The sequence below is a fragment of the Typha latifolia genome, chromosome 9, assembly GCF_019914945.1.
Source record: "Typha latifolia isolate L0001 chromosome 9, TyphaL0001v2, whole genome shotgun sequence".
Lineage (NCBI taxonomy): Eukaryota > Viridiplantae > Streptophyta > Magnoliopsida > Poales > Typhaceae > Typha > Typha latifolia.
Genome location: NC_133094.1, coordinates 4,915,395 through 4,931,196, shown reverse-complemented (window position 1 = coordinate 4,931,196; position 15,802 = coordinate 4,915,395).

Below are 15,802 nucleotides of genomic sequence, written 5' to 3'. Positions count from 1 at the left end.
AGATATGCAAAGGTGGATGGCAGGCTGCTAGATCCTCAATATTAAAAGTATAACTAATGCCATAATCAAGGGGAATATCAATGACATAAGCGTTAGAACCGACACGTTTTAGAACTTGGAAAGGTTCTGCACTACAGGCACGCAACTTTCGAACAGCTCCCGAAGGGAATTGTTTGGGTATGAGACGAATCATAACATAATCTCCAACATCGAACTCCTTGGCACGTTTGTGCAAGTCGGCATGTATTTTATACTAGTGATTACTCGCCTCAATTCGCTTAGTGATCTCTTGATGCAAAGAATGAACATGATGTGCAAATGCTTCGGTAGACTTAGAGACTCTAGAATGAGATGACATAGGCAACAGATCTAGAGGTTTGCATGCTTTAAAACCATGAACAACTTCAAATGGGCTCATGCTAATAGACTTATTAATGGAGTTATTATATGCAAATTGGGCTATAGGAAGAATGGCATCCCAGTTTTTGTTATGATTACGCACGAGACAGCGTAAAAGATTTCCAAGACTACGATTAATGACCTCGATTTGACCATCGGTTTGAGGATGATAGGCAGTTAAATATTTTTATTTTGTGCCAACCATGTGCCATAAGATTTTCCAAAAATAGCTCATAAAGAGAACATTCCGGTCGAAAATAATAGTTTTTGAAAGACCATGTAACTTGACGATATGGGCAAAGTATAATTTGGCTACTTGTGACGCATTAGAGGTCTTAGCACAAGGAATAAAATGGGCCATCTTAGAGAAGCGATCCACAACCACGAGGATTGAATCATGTTTTCTGAATGTGCAAGGCAATCCCAGGACAAAATCCATACTAACGTCTTGCCACGGGTGATCAGGCACAAGTAACGGAGTGGAAAGTCCAGTGTTTTGTTTTCTGTGATTTGCTAACTGACAAGTCCTACATTGACCAACTAATTTTGCAACGTCACGTTTGAGACTTAGCGAGTAAAAATAGCGCTCCACTTCCTTAATGGTTTTATCACATCCAAAATGACCCGATAGGCCACCGGCATGGATCTCCCAAATAAGGAAGTCACACACGGACGTACAGGAAACACAAAGCTTGTTAGCCTTAAATAGGTAACCGTCTTGGAGGGAATAACTGTCCAAAGCTAAGTTTGAATCAATCAGCAAAGTGAGAATGATTTTGCCAAAGTCCGAACAAATTGTATAATCTTCCTTCATTTTGTCAAACCTAGTGACTTTGATACTAATGGCAGACAGAAGGTTAACCCTTCGGCTAAGCGTATCAGCCACCTTATTCTCAACCCCAGCTATATGTTTGAGTATAAAAGTGTACTCCTATAAGAACTCGATCCAATGAGCATGTCTCGAATTTAGTTTCTTCTGAGAATTTAGGAATCGAAGAGTTTTGTGGTCGGAATAAAGCACTCTCCTTTCTTCAAGCAAGCAGTGATCGGCGACATGATAGTACTAAACCCTCGTATGAAGCGGCGATAAAAGGTAGCAAGGCCATGAAAGCTACGCACATCATGAATATTTCGTGGTTCCGGCCAATCAACAATTGCCTTGATCTTCTTAGGGTCAGCGCGGACTCCTTCTAAAGTAACCACAAATCCTAAGAAGATGACTTGATCGACAGACTTCTTCCTATTGCCATAGAGTTGAGCAGCACGAAGCGCTAGACAGACTTGACGCAAATGGTCCAAATGAAGCTCTTTTGATCGACTATAAATCAAAATACACCACAAGAAATTTTCCCATGAATGGGTGAAGCACTTGTGTCATAACACACATACAAGTGCATGGGGCATTTGATAAACCGAAAGGCATTACCAACCATTCATACAACCAGTCTTTCATCTTAAAAGCAGTTTTCCATTCATCGCCTAGGCGAATTCGGATTTGATAATAACCACTTTTAAGATCGATCTTAGAGAAAATTGAAGCTCCTGCCATCATATCAAGCATACCATCAAGTCATGGAATAGGAAAATGATGTTTGACTGTTATTCTATTGATGACTCGACTATCGACACACATATGCCAGGACCTATCCTTTTTTAGCGTGAGCAAGACAGGCACAACACAATGGCTTAGGCTCTCGCGAATGAAAGCCTTCATAAGAAGTTCATTTACCTGATGTTGCAGTTCAGCATGTTTTTTGGGGCTCATTCAATAGTGTGGCAAGTTTGGGAGAGACGCTCCAGGGACAAAGTCAATTGCATGTTGGATATCGCGTAAAGGAGGCAATTGGTCCGGTAGATCATCCGGGAATACATCTTGAAACTCATTTAGTATAGGAGCAGAGTCATCAGATGGTGGAGTGAGGGTAGTGCTCCTAACTTCACGAGCCACCAAAGCAAACACAGTAGAGCCTTGGTTTGCTTCCTTTTCAAATTCTTTAGAATTTATTATGTGCAAACCCTTTTTACTTTGAACATTTTTCTTGTTATCTTAATTAATTATTTTAGGGCGCATAGGATTTATCTTAATCTTTTTGCCTTCAAAATTAAAAGAGCACGAGTTGGAACGCCCAAAAATAGTTACATCATGATCAAATAACCAAGGGCGGCCTAAAATGATATGCCCTACATCCATCGGCATAATGTCACACCACACATCTTCCTTATAAGAAAGGAAAGTGATAGGAATGAGGCATCTCTCATTTATAGCAATGGAAGAATCATTTACCCAAGATACCTTATAAGGATTCGGATGAGGTGTAGACTTTAACGCCAGGCGAGATATAATGTTAGAAGAGACGACGTTAATACAAATCCCACTGTCGATGATGACTTTGCAATCTTTAGTCCTACATTTAATGTTGTTAGGTTTTTAATTGTTGGCAATTGTGTACAAAATATTCTAATTATAGTTTTACATGCATATGAGCTTTATACAAGTCTAGAATATCTCTGGTTTGAAGAATTGCAAGATTATTAGAGAAAAACTGTTGAGTTCACATTGCGTTCACAAACGCGTTCGCACAGACCAAGAGCTGCGTTCACAAACACGTTCGAACGCGGGTACTTGAGTTCACACAGACCAAGAGCTGCGTTCACAAACGCGTTCGTACGCGGGTACTGCGTTCACACAAACCGAGAGCTGCGTTCACAAACACGTTCGAACGCAACCTGAAGAATTCAAGTTGTCACGCTCGAACGCACTCGAGCCCGTTCAAACGCACTTGAGATCAAGTCATGCTGTTCGAACGCACCCGGGCCGCGTTCGAATGCACCAACGAAATTTGAAAATCTTAGACTTTCATGAGTACGGATAAGACTTGGATTTGACTCTATCTTGGAGATTATATATAAGGATTGTGATGCCCTATCTCTAGGGTGGTTGAAGAAGCATTATTGAAAGAGACTTCTTGAGGCTACATCGGTTCTTCAATTAACAAGGTTCTACTCATCTACAAAACTTAATCTTTTATCTTAAGGGCTATCTAGACGAAAGATCAATCTCGAGGGTTAGTGAGGTTGGACTTCAATCATGAGAAGTAGTGAATCGTGGGTTCTAGCGAGCAAGACTGAGAGGAACAAAGTCGTTTGGATCGACGGGTTGTTTTGTGAGTCAGTCTTGTATCTGCTACTATTCTAGTGATTGGTTTTGATCCGAGTTTGGATCTGTGATTTTTTTCCGTCTGGGTTTTTTCACGTTAAAATCTTGGCGTTCATCTCTGCTTTCATTCTTAATATTTCTTCGGACTTTTACTTAAGCGAACGAGTGATATCATTGCCTAGTATTTAGATACATACTTGTGTCTAGGGGTTTTTCAAATGTAAGTGTGGAATATTGCATTCCTTCACCAATCATCGATCTCCTAGGGTTGCGTCAAAGCGCAACGAACGACACCAACAGTATGGTCTCCATAATCACGATCTTCGTCACTATCTTGGACATTATCAAGGTCAGGTTCATAAACTTGTTCATCGAGCTCATTTTTCCCAATAGTGTCATCTTGTTCCCCAAGATAAAGGGCCTTTCGAGGATAGTTTGAGGCTACATGACCAATTTGTCTGCATTTGTAACATCGACGGGGATCATTAACAGGTGCAGTTTCATAAAGGGGCCCCTTTTCTTTGTCAGGTTGGGCAGGTGCGATAGTTTGGGTAGTTCTGGTAGGTACCGATGGTGGTGGAGCTTTTACACCAGCAGGTGCGTAACTGGGAGTGGTGCGCCCAATTGGTCGCCTAGGCAATTGTTGCCTATTAACCATCTCGTAGTTCAACGCAAGAGTGTAAGCTTGGTCCAAGAAGGTAACCTCTCGGAAAACTAACTTTCTTCGAATGTCGTCGTTAAGGCCATGCCTAAAACGACTCAGTGTCATCCTCTCATCCTCCACAACATTACACCTCAGCATATATTCCTCAAATTAGGAGACATCATCGCTCACAGGCTTATTTCCTTATTTAAAATTATTCCATTGATCCAAAAGGTCACCAAGATAAGAATGTGGCAAATATTTTTCTTTTAATTTTTCTTTCATTTCATGCCAATGAATTATAGGAGTTTAGTTTCGTCGCACTAAAAGTTGTTCTATACTTTGCTAAACCAGTTTGGCTCGGCCGACTAGTTTCACTTGGGCAAATCTAACACGCCGATTTTCTAGTAGATCATACCACTCAAAGAAGTGGTCCATCTCACGGAGCCAGTTAGTAAATACAGCATCTAGCGACCATCAAAAGTTGGGGCATGCACCTTAATATTTTTTATAATTTGATTGTTATGGTTTTGAGATTCTCTAAAGGCGATATTGCCTCTAAGCCTCCTATTATTATGAAAATCAAATGAATCTTCACGATAATTTTGCCTATGGGGTTCTTTCTTAGGACCACTCTCATGGTGAGGGTAGTATGGAGCCTGTCGATTGGTCTCGACATTAGGAGCGACACGCGTGGCACCCGTGTTGGACGCACCGACATCACTCCTGGTCACATGTTGGTCACAACCCGTCTCAATAGCCTCAAGACGAGCATTGAAGTCATCCAATCTGGTCGTAATGGTTTTAATGGACTATTGTAAAAATCGACGAAAATCTTCCATGGTATTCGGTTCCATAATAAACTGGGATGAAGGGTGAGAGACTCTCCCACCACTACGAAGGTTCATATAAAGTGCCTCTACCACTAAAGAAATAAATACAATAAATGAATGATGATATGCAAGCTAAGAGATCACAGCAAACAATAAGGGAGTAATAACTAGAATAACCTATAGCCACTTATGAAGTTTTCAGTAAGAGCCAGTCAGACTCAGCAGAAAAATTGCAAACCAGTAGTACAAGCTCCTGAGATCGAGACGGGGACTATAGATATGTCTAGACTTTCCCTCTAACTTAGCTAGTTCTACCGTTAATATTAATTGTTATTTTTTTAACAAACAAAACGAAGTAGGTAGGCAATATCAGGCTCAAGCGCTTGTTGAAATAAAATAAATGAATTAAGCAATGTAAATAGGTAGGCAATAGCAGGCAATAACAGGCTCAATATGGTTATGATCCACACCAACAGAAAGACAGTTGCTATTTTAAGACTAACAAATAACAGTAAAGAAAAGACGGATGTTACCAAATGTCGCACGTCCACTATATAGGGTGGTCGTGATAATGGTGGCCGAAATTCGACAACAGCGGCGGTGGTAACGGCTGCGGTGGTAGGGACAGTGGCGGCGGCTGCGGTGGTAGGGAGCTGCAAGAATGGCAGCGACGACTGCGATGGTAGGGACAACGATCGCGGCTGCAGTGGCTGGGAGCTGCAAGAATGGCAGCGACGGCTGCGACGATGTAGTGGCAAGACCGCGCAAGGGCTGCAGTGACGGTAGTAGTAGAGCGGCAGCGACGGTGGAAGTGCTGGCGGTGGAAGTGGCAGTAGTGGTCGTAGTAGCAAAGATGGCTGCGGATGGGCGACTACGGCTAGAAATTACAGCAGCGGGTGGTTGAGGTAGCGACGGCTGCGGCAAGGGCTACGGAGGCAGCGGTAGGTAGTTGGTGGTGAAAATGGTGGCACGGAAGAGAAAGGGCCATGGAAATCGGTGGTGGCGTCGTCTGTGGAGGTCGGCAACAGTGTGGCGAACAGAGGAAGATGGGATGATAAATGTGAGTGACGGCAGGGGCTAAAGAGGAGGAAGATGACGATGGGTTTGGATTGGGTTGTAGGTAAACGAGTCAGTTTTGGGTAGGTTTCTATCGATTCACTAAGGCTAAAAGATGGGCTAGGTTAGGCTGGTAGGCTTAGTTGGTTAGTGGTCTTTGGGTTTTGGAATGAGGAGAGGTTTAGGCTACTGGGTTAAGGTTTTGGGTTGGTTGAGATTAAGTTAGGAAAGTATATAAGATAGGTATTTATTGAGGAACTAATTTCCAAAAATTATGGAAACTAACCCCTAAAATTGTGGAAACTAATCACTAAAATTATGGAAATTAATCTCAAAATTATAGAAACTAATTTCCTAAAATTAAGGAAAGGTAAATAAGAAAAAGAAAAAAATATCTTCTAAAATTAATTTCAAAATTTTCGAAATTCAAAATTAAAGATAAAAATGAAACAAATAATCTGAATTTCGGAATTTTTTTTTCTCTCTTTTTTTTCTTTTTTGTTCAGAGAGATCTTTCTTTTTTCCTCTCTCTCTTTTTTAGAGTGTTTTTTTTTTAATCTAAAACGAGGAAAGGAAATCTATTAAATAAAGCTTACTTGTAATTATCTCCTTCTGTAGAGATTTGATGATAGTAATGGTTTATTATTTTCCTCCTTGAGGGTGATCTCCTTGCGTAACTCGGATCCGGATCCTAATGTTATCGGGCGATGGATCTCATAGTGATGTAGTGTTCATGGAGCGATTGATTTGTCGAAGAAAAGATGAGGAGCTGTATACAATCCAGGCGGTGGAGCATCCATAAACTAGGAAACGATCTGCTCTCATACCAAAGCTGATGTAGGACAACGTCTTGATTGTAGAGTTCAGAAGAAAAAGTAGGGAGAAGTAATCAAACCAGTGGAATCCACTAATCGACGTGTTGGAATCCACCGACGTTGGAATCTACCAACAAACACTTAATAGGCAAAAGTTCTCAAAATATTGATTAACCAATAAAAGATGATTACAAGCCTTTATATAGGCAAAATAAAGTAAACGACAAAAGACGAAAATAGCTCTAGACTAGTCACAATCCTCGTTAAGCCAAAGGGTCACGGGTGCAGCCTTTTTATGCTTATAAGAATAAACGTGACGAAAAGTGGGGTCCCCGCCGCAAATGTTTTAATTACTTAAGACGCAGGGTAGTAACTAGTAAGAGAGGCACTCGCACTCTTCCTTAATGTGCTTATTCTAGGGGTGAAAATGGATCGGATTTAATCCGATCCGACCCGCTATCCGACCCGAGTCGGATCGAATACGAGACAAAATAACTTACCCGATTCGGATATGGATTCGGATCCCAATACGGATCCGGATACAGATTGTAGTTTATTAAAATATTCGGATTCGGATTCGGATACGGGTATAGTATATTTGTTCGAATACGGATTCGAATATCGAATATCCGTTTACCCGTATACCATACAATATTAACAAATAATCATATCCTTAAAAACCAACCCGACCAGTTAACATAAAACCCCTCACCCACCGACTTACCATAACTTCTCAAACCCTCATTCTCTCAATCTCTCTTCACCATCAAGCCGCCACTTCTCAAACCCATCCCCATTTTTCTCTCACTTTCTCCGGCGATCTATCCGATGACTCTATCAATTAGTCCTCCGACGACTCTGACACTTCGACGCCATCCCTATTTCTCTCTCTCTCTCACTCTTCGACAATCTATCAACTACAGTTGTCCTCCAACTCCGCCTATTAGTACTCCAACGACTCCGACTGCTCAATGAAACAAGTGATATCTATAGTTATCGGATCCCTATTGACCTCTAGGAGAGGTAAGTAATGGAGGCATTTCCTTATATTGGTTTGTAGTCTGTGATTTTATTGTTGTGAGCCTTCTCTACCTTCTTCGACATGCAGAAAAAATGGGTTATTTCGTGATAATTTCAAGTATTCTTTCCTCCTAAAGACTTGATGCAAACAATCTGCAGTTACCCAAGTCGAGATGATTCATACCCATGTTGTAAAGTTGGGTTATTTATCCCATATCTTCGTGACCAACTCACTAATTGATTCCTATTCTAAGGCTAGAGATGTGTGCATTGCTTCTGCTTAGAAGGTATTTGACGGAATGACTAATAGAGATATTGTCTCTTGGAATTCTATGATAGTTGGGTTGGTGAGGACCGGAGAAAGAGGCACGCCGGATGTTTGATGAAATGCCTGAGAGGGATACTGTATTAGTTAATTTTGTGAAATGTTATTGTCTTTTGATCTGCAGATTTTGTGAGTTTATTAGTTGATTTGGTGAGTTTTCATTTTGTATAGATGCTAGTAATAAATTCATTTTGTATTCGTATCTGATTAAAATTCGATTATTATCCAATTTGTATTCATATCAGATTAAGATTCGATTCGTATCCGTTTAATATCTTATCTATATTCAAAAAATATCCATATCCGTTTAGTTAGGATATGGTTTTAAATTTTACTATCCATCTAATATCTGTATCTATATTCGTATCCGGAGCAAAAATATGGATCCGGATGTGGATTGAGCACTATCTGGATCAGTATCCAAACCGTTTTCACTCCTAGCTTATTCTAATATCCTCTTATTTCCATTGCAAGATGATATTATTGTGTATTAATTAAGTAAGGTTTGGAGGTAGAAATGAAAATCCAATGCCTTGGTAAAGAGGCTCTATAATATTTATATTTTAACTTGTCACTCTCTCTTCAACGCAAATATTTCTTCATTTCCTTTCGCCACAGGAGTGGAAGTGTGGCCCATTATGGCCCAATGGATAGATGGATAGAGTAAGTTTTTCCAATTCTCCAGCTCAATTATTAATCAGCTTTCAAGAACTTGACAAGTTGACTTGGCCTTGAGAGTCAACTAAGTGGAAGTCAAATTAAAGACTCCACTGAGCCTTGTACAGTGGTAAATAGATCTCGATCGTAGTTCGTTGTATAGAGCTTTTCACAAAGTTGACTCGATTCTACATTTGGGTGGAGCATTGTCCAACGAGTTCTACTTAAGTGAAATTTTAGAATTCAGCTCAACCTAAAGAGCTTAAACCCCATCTTCATGGGAAATATTGAAAAGCTACAAGCTATTAGGTGATGGCTCAAGATTTTATATAAACCTTTCACTTTTTCTTTTCTTTATAATTTAGGACTGAACTATCACATGTGATAGAACTATCACATGTGATACTCAACAATATTTTCTTTCACATCTGAATCAAACATCAATAGCTGCCCCTTTGAGTTCAATCTACTACTTTAAACTAAGCCTTGTGGCCAAATTCTCTTTCAGTTACCCACTAATCTCAAAGGTAAGTCTCTTCAATGCTATCAACAACTCTTTACGAGTCACCATAAATCCACCTTTTTTAGCCTATGCATCAATTTCATGCATCCTTGTTCTAAATCAGGACTTTTGTTTCATTGAGTGTAACTAGGTTTGTACATAATATTGTGTAAAAAATTTAATCCCCAGATTTTAGCTCTCCTCCATTAGTCAAACCACATACTACTGCATTACTATGAATTCATAAGAGCCCGCATGTTTATCGGAACTACTAAATTAGTCGTACCAAACTTCTTCACAATATTCCTAGATTGCCTAATTATAGGCTCGAGTACCACTTGTTAAGGGATACAAGAGTCCTAGTCTAAGTAAAATAGGATTTGACAGAAATCTTAGAACCCACTTGGCCTAAAAGCTTAAGCTATTAGGTGAAGACCTAAGACTCTATACGATGTTACGATCCGACCACATGGGTTAAGTTGAATCAAGTCGAGTCAAGTTAGTTACTTAGCTTTATCTTATTATTTTAAATTTCAATTAAATTAGATATTTCGTATGTGGATCCGATCCGATAGGGATTTTACTTCTATAAATAGAGGTAGACATGTATTGATAATTATCATTGGAAGAAATCTAAGTTTACCCAGTTATTATTTTCGTCTTTATCTTTTATTTAGTCGTTAGATCGTTTTATCTTTATAAGATAGATCATAACCGTAGAAATATCTCAACCTTCCAAATCCTAGCCACTTCCTTCCTCCAGCAGCCACCCTACAATACGGCCATCCACCACCCTTGGCCGTGCGCCATCCTCTGACAACCACCGCAACGTCGGATATTTACCGTTCTACTCTCGGGTAGGGTGGCTACTAGAGGTGATGGTGGTTATGGGTTAGAGGTAGAATTAGGGTTTCTAACTTAGAACTACTCCTAGGAAAATAAAGACTATCTAATGGCTACGAAAAAATGGTAAATACAGTTATAAAATAATAACTAAACTCAATTAATTTTTAATACTTGGATGCCTGGATTATTGGATGCTTAACAAAGGAGCGCAATCCCTCTATGTATAGAGGTCAGTTACAACGAGTCTTACTAGGACTAGCCCTAAAGGCTGACACGACTCAAATTAGGACTTGACTTAAAGGCTTACATGACTTAATTAGATTTGCCTTAAAGACTTACTTGACTTAACTAGACTTGCCTTAACTAGACTTTTCTTAAAGGCTATCATGACTTATTTTGACTTGCCTTAATGGCTCACATGACTAAACTAGAATAGACTCGAGTTGACTTGACTTAACCTATGTGGTCGGATCGTAAAATCCACCACGCTTCTGACACCATGTCCTCAAGGTGACTAGTCTCTCACGTCCTTGTACTCATATAACTTGTTGTGCCAATTAGTGGATTCGAGTTCGTCTTTCTCAAGTTCGCCTAGGAACATGACGTGAGCTGCCTGGCACTTGCATTTATGATCGGGAGTAAATCAGTCATCACAATACAAATACAAGCCTTTTCTTTGGTGCTCTTCCAAGTCGTTGGGTACTTGTCAATTAGGCTGAGCCATTGGTGCAGGCTAAGTCGGGGTAGATGCCGTCTCTATTGGACCGTGGGCTTGGGCCACCTTTCTTCTCTCCTCCTTGCGGATCTGATTCAGCTGATCCAACTTGGACTCCATCAGGACAGCTAAGGAGAAGGCCTCGTCAGAAGTAGTGGGCTTCAAAGCCTTGACCTTAGTCTAAATGTTAGGTCTGAGCCCACTAATGAAGGTACTCTTCAGGGCCGAGTCAGACCAGTTAGTGACTCGGTTACATATTCGCTCGAACTCCTCCTAGTAAGCTTGAACTATTGCTGACTAAGTCAGCTTAATCAACATGGCTTGAAAGTCCTCGTACTGGGTCGGACCGAATCGAGCACAAATCGCATCCGTAAAGTCTTGCCAAGGTTCGAATGGTCGAGTTTGCTCAGCCGATTGGTACCACCAATCGCCACGCCTTCCAAGTGGAATGAGGCTAGCTAGTAGACCTTCTGGTGGTCGAGCGTGCCAAGGTACGTGAAAAACTGCTCCGCTAGATAGGTCTAGTATAGCGGGTCTCTTATAGAGAATTTTGGGAAATCAAGCTAGATGATCCGAGCTTGGATCCCAAAATGTGGTCTATCATCGCGGGCGAAGTGACCTTGGGGTCGGGGCTGGTCTTATGGATCATAAGCCCACGGGTTTGGCTCATGTCACACCTAGGCTGTACGCGAGTTCGGCTTAATCTGATGACACGAGCCCATTAGGTCATTCCACCATTCATCCTCGGGTTCGTACCATGCTCAAGGTCATATTCATGGGTTCTAAACTTGTTCACACAAGGTGGTCGAACTGGTTTGCAAAAATTTGGCTTGCCTCAAAAATCGTGTGTTTCATCTCCTTCATTCAAATAACCTAACTCTAACCCTAACCCTAGGGCTGAATTTAAAATTTGGCCTAGGGGTGCCGCCACAGGGGTGCATGGGGGTGGTGACGGCTGGAATTGGTCGTGAGTCGCCAAGAGTTGGCCCTTGGCTGGTCGTCGCGGCGGCAAAACGGCGGCGAGCGGCGGGGGAACCCAATTATCGAGCTCAAGCTCGAGGGGCTGCAACGGCGTCCATGGCACGTCGTCTGCAGCTGTGGAAGCTTCCTACGATTGTGGCTGTTGGGTTAAGCTACCCGACGGTCGTCGACAGATGCGGCGGCCACCACTGGCCGACAGTCAGCCCAAGGAAGCCAGCCATGGCCGCTGGTGGTCGTGGGAGCATCGGACCCATGGCCACCAGCCGCGGGTTTGCTACAGTGACAGTCGCTGTCGTCGGTGGTCTTCTGGCGACTATTGGCGTGAATGGAGGCCATGTCCCAATTGTAGTTGGTCCTGGAAAGCAACTGGATGTGGCGGTTGGGGTCGGTGGGGCTGGATCTCCGCCGGGGAGGAAGATGACCGTGGCCCTTGCGCTCGCGGCATCTCCGGCATGACAGCGACGACAGTGGGTGCCTACGATGATGGATGGGCCTCCACCGCAGCTAGAGGAGTCGTGGTTGTCGCGGTTTGGGGCTCCTCTCGACCACCCTCACGGTTTGAGTTTTCTAGCCGTAGTAGGCTAGATTCCATCGTGGCCGACGGTGCTGGCGGCGCGAGGTGGCCATGCTGAGTCAGAAGGGCTATTGCCAAGGCTTGAATAGCCTCCATGATGGATCTAGTGACCTCGTTAGAAAAATCTTTAAAAATTGCCTTCGCCCACGCCGGTGGCTTGTCGTCTAGTGTTAGTGGTGGTAGCGAGGGTGCCAGATCAACTCTTAGAGGAACAGAGATGAGATCCTGGTCCTCCATAGTAGATCCCTCCTCGTTGGTCTTGGATCGCGTGTTAACCATCTCCCGAGGAATGTCGGCTCTCATACCAATGTTACGAACCAGATCTAAATGATCCTCTCTAGGATTATTATGAAAATTTAAGTGGTGGTAGCCTCATGAAATAGGGTTCTAATTGCTTTGTTTCACATCAATTGGATGTCTAAATTGAAAGATATAATTAAAATAATGGAGTAAGGTCAGAACGGAGTAAAATAGTAAATATCTGACATTGCAGCAGACATCAGAGGGTGGCGGACGGCCAAGGGTGGTGGTGGACGGCTGTATGGTAGGGTGGCTACTGGAGGTGATGGTGGCTATGGGTTGGAGGTAGAATTAGGGTTTCTAACTTAGATCTACTCCTAGGAAAATAAAGACAATATAACGGCTATAATAAAATGGTAAATACGATAATAAGAAAATAACTAAACTCAATTAATTCTCAATGCTTGGATGCTTAACAAAGGAGAGCAACCCCTCTATATATAGAGGTCGGTTACAACGAGTCTCACTAGGACTAGCCCTAAAGGCTGACACGACTCGAATTAGGACTTAGCTTAAAGGTTTACATGACTTAATTAGACTTGCCTTAAAGGCTTACTTGACTTAACTAGACTTGTCTTAAGGGCTGTCATGACTTATTTCGACTTGCCTTAATGGCTCATATAACTAAACTAGACTCGACTCGACTTGACTCAACTTAACCCATATGGTCGGATTATAACAGTTCCTGTCATGTGACTCTCTAATTTTACTAAAATTTTCGCGATCATATGTAATGCTTCTGGAATTAGTATAGGTGGAATCCTGAGCCAAGAAGGTCATCTAATTGTCTATATTAGTGAGAAGCTAAATGAAATCAAGCAGTGGTATACCACTTACGATATGAAATTCTATCCTATGGTGCAATCTCTTCGCCTTTGGAGGCATTATTTGCACCCACAAGAATTTGTAATCTTTTCTGACCATGAGGCTCTTCATTACATCAACTCATAAAAGAAGCTTAACACTAGATATAGCAGGTGGGTTTAATTTCTCCAGGATTATATATACACTTTGCGATATAACTTTAGAGCGAAAAACAAAGCTGCCGATGCAGTGAGTCGTCGCATGATTCTTCTTTCAATAATAAATGCAGAAGTAATAGGTTTTGATAAAATCAAAACTGAATACAAATTGCGTTCGGATTTTCATAAAGCTTACAATCTGTTAAGCAATAGAATGACTCGAGAAATAGGTGGTTTCATATTGTATGATGGCTATCTATTTGAATCTTAAAAATTATGCATTCTCAGCACTTCGTTAAAGGAATTTTTAATTTGGGAATTGCATATAGGAGGTCTAGCAAGATATTTTGGGCATTCGAAAACTATTGAAGCTACGGAACATCAATTTTTCTAAACAAACCTTAAGAGAGATGCTATGAGACTTCTTGGTCGATGTCATACATGTCAACTCGCTAAGCGACGAAAGAAGAATATAGGATTGTACACACATTTACTTGTTCCTAGATGATCCTATGGACTTTGTACTTGGTCTTCTAACAACTACTCAAAATCATGATTCCAATTTTTGTGGTAGTGGATCCATTTTCAAAGATGGCCCATTTTATACTCTGTTATCAAACTTTTGACACCTCTCGAGTTGTGAAACTCTATTTTGATGAAATCGTTAAACTACACGAACTCCCAAAAATTAGTATTCAACTGCTTTCCACCCATAATTCACTAGTTATTTTTTAGAAAACCCTATGGCATAAAATGGGAACTAAGCTTTAGTATTCAACTACTTTCCACCCATAATTTGACAGGCAAACTAAAGTAGTCAATAGAAGTTAAGGGAACCTACTAAAGACTCTTGTCAGCGAAAATCTAAGGGGTTGGGACAAAAAAACTGCCAACTGCTGATTTTGCATATAATAATTCTGTTAATAGATCAATACCTCTATGTCCAATTAAGGTAGTATACGGTTACAAACCTAGACATCCTATAAATCTCATTCTTATAGCCCATTATCATAGGTTGTCTAAGTTTGCATATGCATTCACATCACATATTTATCAGTTGCATAAAAAATTAGTAACATAATTGCTCAAAATAATGTCAATTATAAAATTTGAGCTGATCTAAGAAGGAGATTCAAGGAATTTAATGTTAGAAACTATGTAATGGTATGGATACGTCCAGAACGGTTCCCTCCTAGAACTATCAAAAAGTTGCATGTACGAAGTGCTGGACCTTTTAAAATTCTCAAGCAAATCAATGATAATGCTTATGTTATGCATTTACCAAATGATTTCAACATCAGCTCTACTTTTACTATTGAGAATCTAGTAGCTTATAAAGGTCTAGATTTTACCCTAGATAACACACTAGCTAGTGAGCCTACTAATGAGCCTATTTATGAGAGACGATCTTTACCTCCACTTCCCAACATTTCACTTAACATAGCAGATGAAATTGATAAAATTTTAAATGATGAAATTATTTCAACTAGATAAGATGGAACCCAATGGTATCTAATACGTTGGCAAAGATGACCTATATTTAATAACACGTTGCTTGATCGCTATGATTTAGAGAGGCATTACCCTGAAATTTTAAAGCGGTATGAGAGCAACAGAGTAGCACATTCAATAATATCAAGTTTTCTCCCACCCTAGAGAATGATGCAGACATCACTAATAGGACTCGGCGGCGTATGTACTAGCACAGGAGGTGCCGATAGTTGATGATCCCCCCTATAGTGATTTGGTTATGATCAATTTTATATTTTTATTAATTTAGGGTGTCTTTTGTTTATTTTTTATTCAGTGTGTCTTTTACTTATTTTCATTGTAAGTCTATATATATACCCATTGTATTTTCTTTTGAGATTGATAAAAATTATTGTCACTTTGCTCTTTTAAGAAAATTAGTGTGAAACCATTTTAAGGGTAGAGATGCAAAACCCCATTCTTTTCTTCCCTTTGTTTTCTCCTCCTCTTTCCACCACGTTTTGCATCACCTTGACTTTCTCAGTTT